The sequence below is a fragment of the Microtus oregoni genome, unplaced genomic scaffold (assembly GCF_018167655.1).
Source record: "Microtus oregoni isolate MIOR12 unplaced genomic scaffold, Mior012 000058F_ref0000040, whole genome shotgun sequence".
Classification (NCBI taxonomy): Eukaryota; Metazoa; Chordata; class Mammalia; order Rodentia; family Cricetidae; genus Microtus; species Microtus oregoni.
Window position 1 is genome coordinate 1,067,899 of NW_024543834.1, and position 16,754 is coordinate 1,084,652.

A 16,754-nucleotide genomic window follows, 5' to 3' on the forward strand; every position below is an offset into this window, starting at 1 on the left:
TCAAACAGTAATACGGGTCTTGCTTTGTAGCCTGAGCTGGCCATATTCACAGTCCTACCCCGAGTGCTGGGATGTCCGGCCTGTGCCACCACACACTCAGCTAACTGTGTCCCTTTTCGGTTGGCCTAAACTCCCCAAACCCTTCCAGAGTTGTTTTGAGTTTTTCCTATGTGCTGTGTGTGTGTGTATGTGTGTGCACTAATTCACATAATTTTAACTTAAAAACTTACAATTAGGAGGTGTCATTATCGCATCAAGAACTGGAATAACAGGTTGGGGCCACCCACTGGGGACAAGACTCTGAGCTGGCCAGAGGTTCTCCTTGCTCTCTCTGCCTGTCCCCTTCCCCTCCATCTGTCCCCACTCTGTGGACCTAGATAGATGGGTCAGGCTTGGCCACAGCCGGCCTTAGGTCTGCCAGGCACAAAATGCTGGGCTCCCACAGAAAAGGGGAAGTGTGGAAAACTCCCTGCTAGAGACTGGGCTCTGGTGCGGCAGCCCTGCCCTGCTCCACAGCGGCTCCACACAAGGCTCCTTCCTGCCCGATGCCTGTACATCCCGGGCTCTGCATGACTCACCCATCTCTCCTTCAGAGGAAGAGACAGTCGCAGACAGAATCAGGATCCACCAGACGTAGCTCCTCATAATTATTCCCTCCTAATGACTTCTCCTCGAGTCCGTCTCCAGTGATGACTGCAGTCTTTATCTCTCACTGGAAAGCCAGGGAGCCCCTGTGGCTGAATGATAGGGCCAGGAAGAAATTTGCAATTCAAGTTAATGGAGTGTTCACAAGCAGCCTTTAGGGTCTCTGGAATGGAGGGTTCTGCTGCAAGGAAACCTGGGATCCGAGCTGGCTGGAAGGGATGGTAGGGGCAGGATGGGGGATCTTCCTCGGAAATTCTTCTCACTTCCCTAGTCTTGTTAGTTATAGCGGAACAGAAGACACAGTCGAACACTGTGTCTTTAAGAGTTTCGTTATCCTGTAGGGACCTTTGTTCAGGTACAGGCAGATCCTTGACTTCCCCCAGCAAAAAAATTTCAGCACAAGGCAGCATAGAAAGAGACTTGGAGTTTATTGAAAAGAGTTTTTGTTTGAGACAGGTTCTTGTGTATCCCAGACCGGCTCTGAGCTTGTGATCTTCCTGCCCTGCCCCCTTGTCAAATGGTGAGATTATGGCTGTGTGCCACCATGTCTGGTTTTATGATGCTGAAAACCGAATTGAGGACCTCATGTCCAGTAGAGAAACCCTCTCCCTGAGAGGGAAATTTTGAATGTGGACTTACAGGCAGCGGTGGCTTTAATCCCAGCACTCAGGAAGCAGAGGCAGGTGGATCTCTGTGAGTTCAAGGCCAGCCTAGTCTACAGAACAAGTTCCAGGACAGCCAAAGCTACACAGAAAAGCCCTGTCTTGAACCCGCCCCCCCTGCAAACAAACAAACAAAAAAAACAATTAAAAAGAACAAGAGTTGCTACAAGGAGAAGCAGGGCTGTGGAGGTGGCTAGGAAGATAGAGTATTTGCTGTACAAACATAGAGACTGCCTTTGAGTTCCCAGAACACATATGAAAAGCTCAATGCAGTCATGAGCATGTGCAGTCCGAGCATTCCTACGAGGAGACGGGAGAACCCCAAAGTTCACAGGCCAGTGAGCCTGGCCTAGTATGTAGGTTCTATCTCAAGTAAGGTGGAAGGCCTGGGCCAACACCTGAGTTTCTCCTCTGACTATGCACACATGCACCGTGGCACAAATGTGCCCTTATTCACGCGTGTGAATGTACACACATACACATATGCTAAATAAATAAGTCAGACAGAACGGCAGCCTGATGGGTCACAAAGGTGGCTTGGGCCACCAGGATGTTTCATTGGAAGCGACACTTAGTGATCTTGTCTGGGAGATTTCCAGAAACTAAAGAGGAGCCAGGCCATGCTCAGGGTCATACAAACTCAGGCCTTGGCTGTGGATCATTGCTGTGTAAACGAAATAGCCTTTCTCTGTTGGCACCCTCCACAGTGAGTGTTCTCTGTTCTTGAATTCTTGATTCTCAGCAGGACAGCAGCTTCAGCCAGGCTACTAGTGAAGTGCCAACTCTTCCGGGTGGCTCCTTGGCCTTTGTGGCTGAGGTCACTGGGTGTGCCCAAGGTCGTTCACTGACTAGGCCTACGTGAAAGAACTTCCCCTAGGACTGCCCTGACCCAGCAGGTTCCCTTTAAGCTTGGGAACCTCTCTAGGGGACAGGGATGGCTGATACAAAGTGCTCTCTTGGGTTGGGAGTCGTCCTCTTTAGTGAGCTGTGATTGGCATGTGGTCCCTTGGTGGTCACGTAGAGCTATTCCCAGAAGGCTGGCTATGGTGGGCTTTTGTCGCTGAACAACCAAGGTCCCTGCAGCTGACTGAGAGCCAAATGCTTTATTAGTCAAGGCTCTTGAGAACTGTGGTTCTCAGCCTTCCTACACTGTGACCCTTTAATACGGTTCCTCAGGTTGTGGCGACCCCCCCCCCACCATAAAATCATTTTGTCATTACTTCAGAACTGTAATCTTGCTACTGCTGGGAATCATAAGGTAAACACTGATATGCAGGCTATCTGATAGGCGACCCCTGTGAAAGGGTCATTCACCAATCCCAGGGGTCGTGACCCACAGGTTGAGAACCACTGCTCTAGAGGCCTGGCTCTGATAAAGTGGATACATCTCACCAAGATGGCTTTAGATTACACCATAGGACAGTGTAGTCCAACAGTGGCTGGCTATACACTGAGATCCCTTTCTGCTCAGAACACTGACCTGGATGTGTTAACAGTCTCAGTCTGGTCCTGAAGGTATGGAGGTTCCTAGAGAGCTGCTGGCCTCCAGTATATCCGGGGACCAAAAGCCTGGGCTCTGATGAGTGAGGGATGGAGACAGCATCGGAACCAGGGTACACACACTCGCCAGCGAGGAGGGCAGGCAGGCAGGCATAGGCTGCCCTTGTGTCCGTGATGCCCACTCCCGGGGAGGGTCTCAGCCTGGTGAGTCAGTCTGCCAGAAAACACACTTATAGACTCACCCACCCAAAGGTGTGTGTTGCCCACAGATCCAGTCAAGCTGACAACCAAGATTAGCTATCACAGACACTAATGGTGCAGTGTCTCGGCAGGCTGAGAGAGGGGGACCACCCCTCACATACCCACACCCCTAAAAGGAGGTGGGGTGCTTGTTCGCTGCATCCTATAGTAACTTTTTTAAAAATTAAAACAATCTTTTAAGACTCATTTTTTAATTTTTATGTGTATATAGATATAAGTATGTATTATGAGTGTATGTATGTATGTGAACCTGAGTGCAGGTGCCTGTGGAATCCAAAAGAGGGCGTCAGACCCCCCCTTGGAGCTGGAGTTGCAGGCATTTGTGAGCTGTCTGTCATGGCTGCTAGGAACAGAGCTCACCCCTCTGCAAGGGCAGTATATACACTCCTAACCACTGAGCACTCTCCAGCCTGAATCTGTAAACTTTTTTGGTTAACATCTAAAGTATTTGGTTTTCTCAAAGTGGGTTTCTCAAGGTCACCATCACACACATGTGCCATTGTCCATTGTTCTCATGTGTTCCCCTCTCTCTGCCTCCCGCCCCCTCCAGCTGGTTCCCTTCCTTCTCTTACTTAGCGCTTTCTGTTTTCATATCCTGTGTATCCTGACATGTACCCCACTTCTTCCCTTTCATATCCTGTGTATCCTGACATGTACCCCACTTCTTCCCTTTCATGTCCTATGTATCCTGACATGTACCCCACTTCTTCCCTTTCATATCCTGTGTATTCTGACATGTACCCCACTTCTTCCCTTTCATGTCCTATGTATCCTGACATGTACCCCACTTCTTCCCTTTCATGTCCTGTGCATCCTGACATGTACCCCACTTCTTCCCTTCCTTGGATCCGTTTCCCTCTTGGGCTCCCCTTTCTAGTCATACTCATACATACATACACCCCATCACCACCAGCACCATGTGCGCGCGCGCACATGCACACACCTTTCTGAACATGACTTTTCCTCTAGCAACAATTTCTAGTTCTTTCCATTTTTGTGCAAGTATCATGATTGTGTGAGCTCATAGCTGTATGCCCTGTTCCCTTGGTTAACGGCAGTGAATGCAGGAAGTGGGGGTCTGGGCTGAGGATTTGCATTTTGGGTGTTCCACTTAGCCACAAATGACACGGGCATGTCCCAGAGACACTCCCTCCTCAGTAATACCCTGGGAGCCTGGCTCTCGGCCAAGGTTATGGGGAAGGCAGAATGAGGAAATCGTGACTGGCTGTACACCTGCCTGGTAAGGTCTGCTGCAGCCACCATGCTGTGGGTTCCGATGACCTTTCATGGGGTTCCCCTTTTCTGCCATCAGCCTGGTCTTGACCCCCTGAGTGTCAGTCAAATCAGGACTCTTGGAACTCACTGGGGCTGGGGTCTTTGAAACACCTTGAGAAAGCATGGACATGTGGAGCACAAGAGATGATGAGGTCAATGAAGCTAGCCCGTATTCAACACAGTAGACATGCTTCCATGCCCACCCATGAACCCATGAGCTTTACATGGCTCAGAGTGTGAACGCTAGTGTAAGCTGTGGACCTGAGTGACAGCAATGACAGTGATGGGACAGTATCTCATTCTGGTTTAGGGTGTGGGCCAGATGTGCCCAGGGGACTGGAGAGACAGCTCATTGCTTAAGAGCCCTTCTATCCTTTGACTGACCCAAGTGCAGTTCCAGCCCTGTTGGGAGGCTGTAACTCCTGCTCTGGGGAAAATCTGATGCCCCCTAGTGGCCTCCACAGGCACCTGCACTAATGAGTATATTCCCACACTAATGTGCACATATCTGGTGGGGAAGTGTGTGGCTTTTGTAGTCCAGATCTTGAATTTTAGGGCTGAGTCTGAGGTCAGGGCTATTCCTTTGTAAAGCATGGAGTACTAGGCACCTGCAGTTGCTGGCTGGGCATTGACGCAAGAGAATGAAGCCGACATATTCCTGACTGTGTGGTGTCCAGTCAGCTGGGCTGGGTGGGAGGAGGGCAGACGCACAGTCGCCCCCCCCCCCAGTTCCCACCTCCATCTGCAAAGCAAGGGAACCCTCAATCCTTCAGACACCGAGGTAGACCGGAACTTGGTACAGGAAGCACATAGGAACGGGATCATTGCTGCGGATAGACGGACCATGGACCTGGAGGGGAAACTGAGATTGGGCTGTAGCCAGGAAGAGAAGCTGTGCTCAGGTGACAGGATTTTCCAGGTCCCATCCTGGCTGTCCCTTGGCTATTGAGTCAGTTAGCAGCTTCTCTAAGGCCCCGTTTCCCCCACTCAAGGAAATGGATGTGACGCTGGGTCTCCCTCCTTGGTTTGTCCTGAGGACCTCAGGGGACAAGAAAAGATTTCAGTGAGGTACTATTCAGGAACATTCCCATAATACTGTTCACTTGGGAGGGGACACCAATCCCCAGACGGGGAAGAACAAGGTGGCCTACAGAGCTGGCCCTCTACAGGGGCTTTGGTTGTTGGGCGTCCTGGAAGGCAGAGTGACTCTTGATGCTAATGGGGTGTTTCCTTACCCCGGATGGTGAGGGCTTGTATGCTGTCTGAGTTGGGATGTATTGGTTTTGTTTTTTGTTTTAATGCACATTGGTGATTTGCCTGCATGTAGGTCTGTGTAAGAGTGTCAGGTATTGGAATCACAGACAGTTGTAAGCTGCCATTGTGGGTGCTGGGAATTGAACCCCGAGTTCTCCGTTAAGAGCAGTCAGTGCTCTTGACTGCCAAGCCATCTCTCCAGTCTCAGGATGTATTTTTATTCAATGTGCACATTAGAATATTTTCTGTGTACCCTGCACTGAGACAGAGAGGCCTGACTGGGGCAACTGGGACTTTGAGGAGGAAGCCTGGGTAAGCCCAGGTGGGGGCCAGACATGGATGCTCCTTTGTGCCTCCCAAACCCAGCCTGGATGTTCAACCAAGCCTCCTAATGACCAGAAGGAACAGAAAGCAGGGTACCACACACAACCGCATCTCTGATGGTCCAGAGTCACCCAGTTGAGTTATAATTAATATTTTGAGCCAGGTCTGTGTACTGGGGAGCCATGGTCATAGCGGTGCTCACACTGGTTTTGGATAATGTAACCCCAGCTGGGCGGCAGAAAGGCAGCATCTCTGAGGCTTCTGTTAATGGGAGAATGCACACATCCTCAGCCGTGCTTGGGTGCAAGTGGAGGGAACAGTGTGGGTTCATCCAGATGTCAGTGTCCCACGTGACCTATGGTCTTCTCTTCCAGGGGCATGGTCTAGCAGCCCGGTGAAGCCTGTGCATCAGCCCCCAGCAGTTCTGACCTGTGCTCACTCTTGGCCTCCACTTGGCCCTAGGTAAGTGACCCTGAGGCCAGTGGGCCTGCAGATGGTTAGGGCTGTGGGTAGAAGGGGTGGCTCTTGTAGAAACTGTGGGGACAATCTACCCAGTGCTCTCAGGGGACAAGTCGGGAAACTGAGGCTGGGAGGCAAGAAGAACCCTTTTGGGTTCTGGGTTTAGCTCTCTTCTTAGTCTCTGAGAGCATCATGTGTGCCTGTGTTTGTGCCTGTGAGCTTGTCCAGGGAGCAGAGTTGAGAGCTCCGTATAAAAGTAAGGATGGAGAACAGAGGCTTCTCTCTCCTGAGGTTCTTCTTATCTTCCCTTCCCTTTGCACCCTATATGCCAAGTCCTCCATCTCCCTTGCCTTCCCCCAGGCCATTCCTCGGAAAGGGAACAGCACCCAGAAGGGATGGGTTAGGGCACCTTGAAATTATCCTCAGAATGAACCAGGCCTTAACTGTGTGGCCAGCGCCACCACCTTTGTTTGAGAGGTCGTGTGTATCGAGGGACGATGTCAAGTGGTACTTCCATGTGGCTCTGGTAGATACAGCTCCCCAGGAACTTGGGCTGCCAGCTCCCAGAAGACCTGGGTGTGGCTGGGTTCCCCCTTCCCCCAGACACCCAAGCTCCCCTAGCATCAGGCACAGGGTGTCCTTGGGACTTCCTGTGGGTGGAGTAACTTTTCCTGCCTTCATCTCCTGCCGCCTATCACTTGCTCCCCCACATCCCCTGTACACTCTGTCCGAAGGAAATACCCAGAAAGGAGCCTCTGCCTTGGGAAGGCGGGTCTGTGGGTCCTCTTGATAGACATAATGGCATGTGGAGGGCAGAGAAGCAGTTGATGAATCTGCATGACTGAGCACCATCTACGTACATGCTCCCAGCCCCAGGGTCTTTGACTCCAGTTGCCACAAGCACACAGGGACATGGCCTGGGAATGGATGCCTGGATGCTGAGACAGACACAGAAGTCAGACGAACGGGAGTTAGAGCCCGTGGGATCTTTTCTCATCCCAAGGCCCCTTGGTATTTGATGCATACACCCCTGCACTCAGCGAGGAGGGTCTGGGTCAGGTGATTAGTTCTAAGGTGATGTCAGAACTTTGCCATGGTGTCAGGGGATACCCAGTGGGAAGACCCCCCCCCCTCCCACCACCCCGAGGATGGACAGACACCTCCTCCATTCCCACTCTGTGGAGGAAATCCTGTACAACAGGCCTGGGGCACAGCCTCCCCATTGGCTGCCCACCCTGGCAGGCAGCGCACACACACAGGCTCACCGTTTATTGAGAATATGTTCTGTCGCCAGTGAACTTGCGGGCTGTGACCTCCAATGGCAAAGGAAAGCAGAGTTAAAATTGGGACCTTAAACTCATTTTAATATGGAGAGAGGAAAAAAATTAGGTTGGAAAGAGAGGGTGAGAGGCTGCGTGTTGAGGCTTCCCTTTTGGATAAAATCTTCCACTTGGGCCTCAAGAGATGTGACTGTGAAGGTTTGGGAGCAAAGGCCCAGCAGCAGCTGTCAAAATGGATATAGAAGCCGTGGAAGGACCTGTGTGGCTGGAGAGGATGAGGAGATGGGTCACATGGATAGGAGTGGGGCAAGGTACGAGTCACAGACTCAATGAGGAGAGGGGATACAGCCCATAGCTTGAAGCTCACCGTAGACTGAACGACAGCCCTAGGTGTAGATCGTGACCTCTTACAGGTTTCAAAGATCAACACTGCTCACAGAGGCCTGTGTGGCTGGCAGCAGCATCTAGAACACCAATTCTCAGCCTGTGGGGTCGCGACCACCTTGGAGTCGGATGTTTGGCATCCTGCATATCAGATATTGACATTGCGATCCATAACAGTAGCAAACTTACAGTTATGAAGTAGCAATGAAAATAATTTTATGTCTGGGGGGTCACTATAACATGAGGAACTGTATTAAAGGTGTGCAGCACTAGGAAGGTGGAGAACCACTAGTGTAGGAGATGGTAGGAGAATGGCTGGAGACTGGCTGGACTATAGGAGCAGGTCACTAGGCTGGTCTCTTCCATGATGATCCCTACCTCAGGTGACACTGCAGATCACCGTGACCTTCCTGGGGTGAACCCCACCCATGGGGACCCTCACAGTCACAGGGTAGGGTATAGAGAAGGGAAATCTTTCCTGTGTTGAGAGTCGCGGCTTATTTTTAGGACAACAATGACTTGGCAGTATCAATTCCTCTGGGTGTCGTCTCCAGCTTTGCTGGGGAAGATCGTGCCTGGAGAGTAGTGTGAGCAGTCGTGAGAACACACACACCGACAGTGCACTTTGGACCCTATGGTGGACTTCTCGAAGGGGTGTAAACCACTGTCCGAGGGGCGGGGGTGCTGTCCCCTGTCCTTTTTGTGTATCTACTTTAGAACAGGTTTGATGTGAGCTGGTGTCCTAGGCCTCCAGTAAGCAAGGCCAGCCTGGCTCTTGGCCAGTTGGAGAACAATTCAACCTCCAGTCACCTGGGCTCAGTGACCCTATTAAGACAGAACAAGGTGCACTTTGGGAGACCTGTATACCAAATGGCTGGATTTTCCCAGCCAGAGCTGAGTCAGTCAGACACCTCCCACCTACATCCTGGCCTCACCAGGTGGGGTCCACATCCATCCTTCCCCTGGCTCACCCTGGGCATGTGTCCCTGAGTTCCTGGGGTGACCCAGGTTTCACATCCCTCTCTAGCTGATCTTTTGAATGGTCTTGGACCTCTACAACACAGTATGTCAATTTTCAGACTGGAAATACTGAGAACACAGGAGACACTTAAATGTTTGCTTGGTGGCAATTGCTGGGATCTCCAGGGTGCCCACCCTCTGGCTAGAGTTAAGACTATGGCTCAGAAAGGACGGCTGGGGTAGAGCTCAGTTGGCAGAGTGTTTGTGTAGCATGTGTGAAGCTACGTGGGTTCCATCCCTTCTGATCTGGCACAGACCTGTAATCCTAGCACTCCGGAGGTGGAGGCAGGAGGATCAGAAATTCAAGATCATCCTCAACTCCATAGCACGTTGGAGGCCTATCTGGGAAAAATGAGATCCTGTTTCAAAGAAGAGGCAGGGGCCGGGGTGGGGGTGGGCAGGCTGGACATTCCATACATGGGTAACAGGCACAGAAGTTTGAGTGGGTGAGGACAGTGCTTGTGGGCCACAGAGTCCCCATCAGTGGCTGGATCTTCTGGGACCTAAAGGAGTACCCAGGCAGCCTGTTCCCTCCCTCCGTCCCTCCCTGACTTCCTTCCTCCATAGTGAAACAATTACTGTGGCCTTCCTGTGTTTGGTTGTATGTTAATTGGTCATAAGATCTGTCCCAGCTGTGCCCTGGGGAACTGGAACCCAGCCTTGTGCCCTGGGGGTGGAGGCGGGGCAGTTGGTTCATCTTGAAACTCAACCTCTGTGTCGCCACCCTGTGCCCACCACCTGCCTGGATATGACCTGGCAGGACAGGCACAAGCTCCACACAGAAGGAGAGGGCCCAGGTCTCTCCAGTGCATCTCCCGGGTCTGCCCTAGGGTTTCATATACTAGGTATTCAGTTAAAGCCTGTTCCTGGGGCCGGGCGATGGTGGCGCACGCCTTTAATCCCAGCACTCAGGAGGCAGAGGCAGGCGGATCTCTGTGAGTTCGAGACCAGCCTGGTCTACAAGAGCTAGTTCCAGGACAGGAACCAAAAGCTACAGGAAAAACCCTGTCTCAAAAAAAACCAAAAAAAAGCCTGTTGCTGGGCCTTCACAGTCAGGTCCTTGCAGAACCTGTGGCTTCTGGCCCTGTGATAGCTGAAGGAAAAATAAAATGGGGAGAACATGACAGCTCCTGAATGTGGTGGGGAGGTTTATCATAAGTATGAGGAAGAAGATAGCCAGAGGAGGGACATCTGGGAGAGTCCAAATTGAGAGAAGTGGGTGGGAAGAAGAGGGGAGAGCCAGACCAGGAGGCCAGGAGGTAAAGGGTAGACCACAAAAGGACCGGGAACCAAAAGGGCGGATTAAATAAGGAAGGCCAGCCAGCCTCTGGGCTGGAGAAGTTGAGGGTAGGGGGCGGGGCCCTGTGACAGGAAGCGACTTCAGGCTGCTGGAAGTACCTGACGGCCAGGTCCACTTCCATATGTTAAATAGGTACCTCAGCAGTTACTTTCCCAGGGTTTCCAACAGTATCAAGACTCAAAGTAGTCAAAGGTGGCTTTTCTGAGCTGCCCACACGGTTTCTCATGTCTTCCTAACTGGGGGTCACGATTACAGCTGCTGGGGTCCCTGAGGGCTGCAGGCACAGCTCATTCCTCCACCTAGTGTTATCTGCAAGAAGTGGGGGGGGGGTGGGGGTGGGAAGTGGTGATGTATTAATGAGCATGGCTTATTTCCTCCCTGACACATTAGGCGTGAGTCAAACAGCTCCTGAGGTGGTTCCCCGGAGGAGGTTTTCTTCTGAGCTTAAAAAAATCAAACAAAAACCCAAGTTTGTGAAGTGGGTAGGGGAGCTATGCTTACCGCCCCCAGTCTACAAGCTCCATTGGGGACCACCTATCACCGGGGTCCCTTGCCCTGAGGACAGAACCACGTGTTAACACACAGCCATAACATTTAAGGTGACATTTCTTCTTTGTTAGCTTTTACCTAGGGCATGTTATTAGTGAATGGTCAAAGCCCATTCACTTGAGGTGTATGAATTCAGACTGCTCCAGTTCACTGGGGAGCTAGGAGTTGGGAATCTAGACGTCACTCAGGCGGGGGGGCCTGGGAGGAATGTAGCTTTCTTCTGTCAGCGGGGAGCAGTGAACCTCCCAGACAGGAGGGACATGAGAAAGGGACATGGGAGTCTAGATGGGAAATCAGCTTCTCAGTACCTTAGAAGTACCCTGTGGACAGGACACATTTTATAGCTGGTATCCAGCTGCTCAGGGACAGAACTGGCCAGAAGCCTCTGGAGGGAAGAGTGTGAAGGGAAGCCTTCCCAGACCTTTCTGAGGCTGGCAATGATCAGGGTACCCGGGCTAATATGGGTATTTTAATCCGCCGTTACAAACAGCTATACATCCCAGTAGCTTTGTGTTTGTGGTTTTCACCCAGACTGTAAACTTGAACCAACCTTCAAGAAAGGAATCTGAAGGCCTTGGGTTTGATGATATTTATTCCTCTCTTTCCCTCTCTTCCCCTCCTCCTCACTTTCCTCATTCATTCACTTATCCTTTCACATTGTTCTGCACTTTTCTAGACTGTTCTGGGTTATCCTAGTATGTTCTAGACTGTTCCGTGTTGTCCTAATATGTTCTAGACTGTTCCGTGTTGTCCTGGTGTGTTCTAGACTGTTCCGTCTTGTCCTAGTGTGTTCTAGACTGTGCCATGTTGTTCTATGCCAATTCTGTTACTGTTGAGTAAATATTGTGAGTCATTGATCGCACCCCTTAGTGTGCCTGGAGAGGTAACAGGCCAGAGCAGACACAGAGACCTTTGGTCCCAAAACCTGTGCCTATGAGCTCCTGGAACTGAAGAGCTATGAGGGGCTCCTGCACCCCACGAAAAAACTGAGTCTTACCCCATGCATGCCCCTAAGGTCGATGCACCCCAGATAACACATTCCACGTTCTCGCTTTCCTGCCATTTGCCTCTGAGCACACCGCAGCTCCCTCTGGGAATTCCTCTTCCACCAGTCAGCATTTCCCCATCTGTCCAAGATTCAGGTCATTCCCCTGGCACATCTTGGGGCCAAATCTATGCACTTTTGGTAATGGGAGAAACAGCAGAGGAAGGAGTGTGTGTGTGAATGAGTGAACTCATTCTTGTCCGAGTAGCGAGTTCCCAGGGGGAAATCCTACCCAGTCTGACCTGGTGCTCTGGGGACTCTTCCTGACAGTTGTGTCTCCTGGACTGTCACTGTGGCAAGGAGGGAGGGGACCTTTGGGTAGTCACTGTGTGAGGGGAGCGTGTGTGTGTGAGGCTTTGCGATGTGTACTAAGGGCCCTTATCCCTCACAATAGGGACCCATTCCTAAACAGTGGTCATTGGGGTTTCTAGCACACACCCTAACATAAGAGAAGGGGCTTTCTTCCTCCTGGAGCCCCACCGCTGTGCCAGGCAAACCCTTGACGCCTGGGCCCTGTACTAACCCTAACCTTAGCCAATGTGAGCCTCCACAGTCCCTGCCCTGTTTGCCTGGCTGCGTCCTTCCTTCCTTTCCCCTCATTTCCTCTCTGAAGTACACAAGTTAGAACATCAATGGCTCCACCCCAGGGATATGTCCAGATCATTGTGACCCCAGGCTCTCTGCCAGCATGGGACACAGCTTTTAATGCCACTGCACTAGATGTGACTGGCAAGAGGAGCTTTTCCGGGCCTGTGGCTTCCCGCCTCGAGCTGCTCAGTACTCTGATGGAGCTTGCTGCCCGAGCCTGGGATTGACCCAGGCAAAGCCCAGCCATTTCCACCACCATTCTTTTGCCTGGCGTTTCGGTTTGTCTCGTCTCCTCATAGCTTCCACTTCCCTTCCTGTCATAGAAATAGTTACGCTGTAAACTCAACAGGCAGGGACCTCCGCTCTCAGTTGGGAGGATGGGAGTCAGAGAAGTTGAGCCAGCCAGGAGCAAATGGCTAGAAGGGACTGACCCAGTAACTAAGCCCGCATGCTCCATGGTGTTCTGGCACAGTGAACCGCAGTCCCCTTTAGAGAGGCTTGGTCAGGAGCCATGAGAGGTACTCTGCTGGATGCTAGGCCTGGCTCAGCGCCCTGGGATTCCTTCTAGGCCCTCCCAGGACTGTTTGGTACTGGCCACTGGCCAGGGAAGCCTAAGTCACTAGCTACATAGAATCAGTCCTGGAAGACCTGTCCCATTCCCTTGTCCCCTAGGGAAAGGGCTCTTGTTGGCCTCCAGCCTCAGAACATCGTTGATATGAACTATCATCCCACCCATTCAGGAATCCATATGTGAGTCTTTCCACAGCAGATCCAGGATCCCCAAAGAACCTTCTGCACCAAGCCTGGTGTGCCGATCTGAGCCTGGGTGCCGGGCAGCAAGACAGAGAGGCCTCTGCTGGCTTCTTCCCACCAGAACTGACTACACAAGGCTTCCACCTGCAGAGGGGCTGGGGAGAGGAAACCGAGGTCTCTGCCCATCTCCAGCTTGCGGTCTTACACGCCCTTCAAAAGAGCACACAAAGCATGCTGTGCACCACTGATCTCAGTGGACTGAGGAGGCTCTCAAGTTCAAGGCTGGTCTGGGCTGTGTAGAAAAGCTGTCAGGAGAAGCGAAGGGAGAATAGGCTGGGGTTGGGGCTCTTGGTAGCATGCTTGCACAAAACAGATACAGTGGTGCATGGCTCTAATCCCAACCCTCGGGAAATGGAGGCAGGAGGCTCAGGAGTTCAGGTCCAGTTCAAGTCGAGCCTGGGATACCCGAGACCCTGTCTCAAAAACAAGGATTGTGGGGCGGGGCGATTCACAGAGTACTTATACTCAGTCCCTGGGAGTAAGACTGTGTCTATATGATGTGTTTGTTCCTGTGGCTCAGCCTTGAGCTTCCACTATGCAGTTGAGCATTGCTGGAGTCCTGAGCTTTTTTTGACTAGCTAATCCGCCAAGGTTTCTTTTCTATAAAGCTGGCCATTAGAAAGGAAAGTCAGGGGCTGGACATGCCTTACCTTCCATGTCTTTCCAGCTCTCCCCATTGCCAGTTAGTTCCAGGTGTGACTGGGGTGTTCATATTCTTGGTTGTGTTCCACGTTAGTTAGCCAGATTCTGTCACTTCCTCACAGGGCCGCTCTTAAATGCTGTAGAGCAGTATGCTCTCCCTAGATTTGGCCCTGGCGCTTACACACTGGTCTTTGCCTTCCCCTCTCCACTCCCCCCCCCCCCCCCCCCGCTGATAACTAAGTGCCCAGATGTCCCACTGGTCCCATGCAGAAGCAGTCCAGCCACCACCCAGAGCTCCTTGGTTGATGATAAGCTCATGGGAAGGAGTAGGAAGCCTTACTTGGGACCCCATACCTGGGTTGTCCAATTGAAAGGACAGCCACATCTGACTAATAAACCATCTCCTAGTGACACATGCCTCTGAGTATCTCCCCTGCTGTGTCTGTGCCAGCGAGTGGAGGTTTCTAGAAGACCAAACCAGAATGTGCCCTCTGTAACTGCATATCTGAAGAGGCCACTTTGTCATCCTTGTCCCTCATATTCCTGTGTCCCTAATCCTGGAGGTCACATCACGTGCTGGAGCGCTTGGGAGGGTGGGAAGAGTTCTTCATTCTCCTGGGTACCATGCTCTGTGAGCCTGGCGCTGGAGGATGCAGACGGGGCGGGGGGTGCAGGGGGAGCCTGACCCCAGGGTCCTTCTGGTCAGCTAGTCTAGACGAAACAGCACATAGTCATCTCGAGGTTCAGAGAACCCTGACTCAAAAAATGTGAGGTGGAGCTGAGGGGAGGGAAACAAAACCACAGCGAGGTAGAGAGGGATTGAAAAGCAAAAAAAAAGTAAAAATCATCCCGGGAGCTGGAGAGAGCTCTATGGCTAAGAACAAGTTCTGCTCTTCCAGAGAACCCGAGTTCGGTTCCCAGCACTCATATGCTGCAGTTTTAAGCTGCCCGTAATTCGAGCTCCAGGGCTCTGACCTCATCTCTGAGCATGTGTCCCACAGACATACACAGACATACACATGAATAGAAATAAAAAGTTATTTTTAAAAAGGAAAAATCACACCCTGATGTCAAGCTCTGTGCTCGGCACATGCTAATGGGGCAAACATGCATACGTGTGCGTGTGCATACATGTGCGTGTGCATATGTGTGCATGAATCCTAGAGGCTTCCCCAGGAAGCAGCCCCAATGCTGAAGAAATTCTCTGATACAGACAGGAAAGGGCACCGTGATGGAGGACTGTCCATGCAAAGGCCCTGGGGCTGAAACATTCTTACTAGGGTCTAATGGGGAGAAAAGCAAACAAATGATGCCCTAAAAGTCAAGGTGCTGAGAAAAGGTAGCAAGTCCCATCGCAGTGCTGAGGACAGTGATTGTGGATCCTGGGAAACCTGCCCCCCAGGGAGTGAGAGACGTTTGTGTCTGAGCGGCTGCTAGTAGGGGAGTAGGAGCTTCCTGGGAGGCTGGAGTGGGTGTGACTCTGGAGGAGAAGCCACCGCAGGGCCCTCTTCCTGTTATGGTGGCAGTTTCCTCTTGGGGGTTTCCTTTTGTTTTTCTCCACCTCTTCCTGTTCCCTAACTCATGTGGAGTCTTTCAGGTGGGAGAGTGCAGGGGAAGGGAGGTGGAGTCGCACAGGATGGGGCTTCCCATGCAGCCTTGCTAGCTGCCCCCTTTCTCTTTCTGACATTACACTTCCCCTCAGCTGTTTAAGCTGATACATTTATGTATCAGTTTGTGTGTGATGATGGCCAAGTGTCGCAGTGTGTATGCGTAGGAGAGGACAACTTGGAGGATTCTGTTCTCTCCTTCCCACATGTAGGTTTCCTCAGGGTTGGTGGCTTGGGCCTTTACCCGAGGAGCCATCTTGCTAGCCTTGCCTCTCTTTTTCTTAGAATCGCTGAGGCTTTGGGGGAGTGGAGAGTGAGAGCCCCTGGGAAATGGTTCAAGAGTCAGGAAGAGTTTGCAGTGACAAGCCCTGGCCTGGAGCGGCTCCAGCTGAGACCTGACTCTGTGACTCCTGTGGCAGGTTGGCTTTGCATCTGGGTACCCACAACACCCTTCCTCCCCTGGATCTCACCGGGGGTGACTATTGTCACTCAGAAGAGGCAGGAGCCTCTCTTACTGTAGCCCTCTGCCTCCTGACTGGGGTCAGGCTTCAGGTCCCTTGCAGCTGACTTCCATAAGAGGTCCCCACAAGCTAGGGCTGTGGACCTGATAAGGACTGAGATGCAAACATTATCTTTCACACATGGCATCAGCGAGTGAAAGCAGCACAGGACACCGTAGGGTGCTAATGGACAGGGAAAAGAATCTCTGTCTGGCGGCATTAGTTCCAGAGTTGTCAGTACCATCGCTTGGTGCTGCCCGGTACTGTCCACCAGAAGTGGACAGCTATATGCATATGTAATATGAGATTTTCCTACAACCACATGGAAAGAGGAAAGAAACGGGGATGAGCAATGTCCACAACCTGCTTGATTTAACCCATTCTATTCCAAACATGCCCAAATCCTATATATTTTACCCTGCAGGCCTGTATGAGTTTGGAACAGTGATTCTCAACCTTCCTAAGGCTATAACCCTTTAATATAGTTCCTTGTATTATGGTGAACCCCCCACCCATAAAATTACTTTCAGTTGCTACTTCATAACTGTAGTTTTGCTACTGTTATGAATCATAATATAAATATCTGATATGCAGAATGGTCTTAGGTGACGCACAGGTTGATGGTTTAGACCCATTATGCTGTCTT

At 51.5% G+C, this 16,754-nt stretch overlaps 1 protein-coding gene across 1 annotated transcript in view; it reads left to right on the forward strand.

The window, feature by feature from the left end:
• Positions 1 to 16,754, forward strand: part of LOC121438940 (hippocalcin-like protein 1) — a 104,895-nt gene that overhangs the window by 75,991 nt on the left and 12,150 nt on the right. Inside the window, exon 2 of the mRNA XM_041639453.1 lies at positions 6,296 to 6,383. The gene's annotated coding sequence lies outside the window, so the exon portion shown is untranslated. The remainder of the gene's footprint in view (positions 1 to 6,295; positions 6,384 to 16,754) is intronic.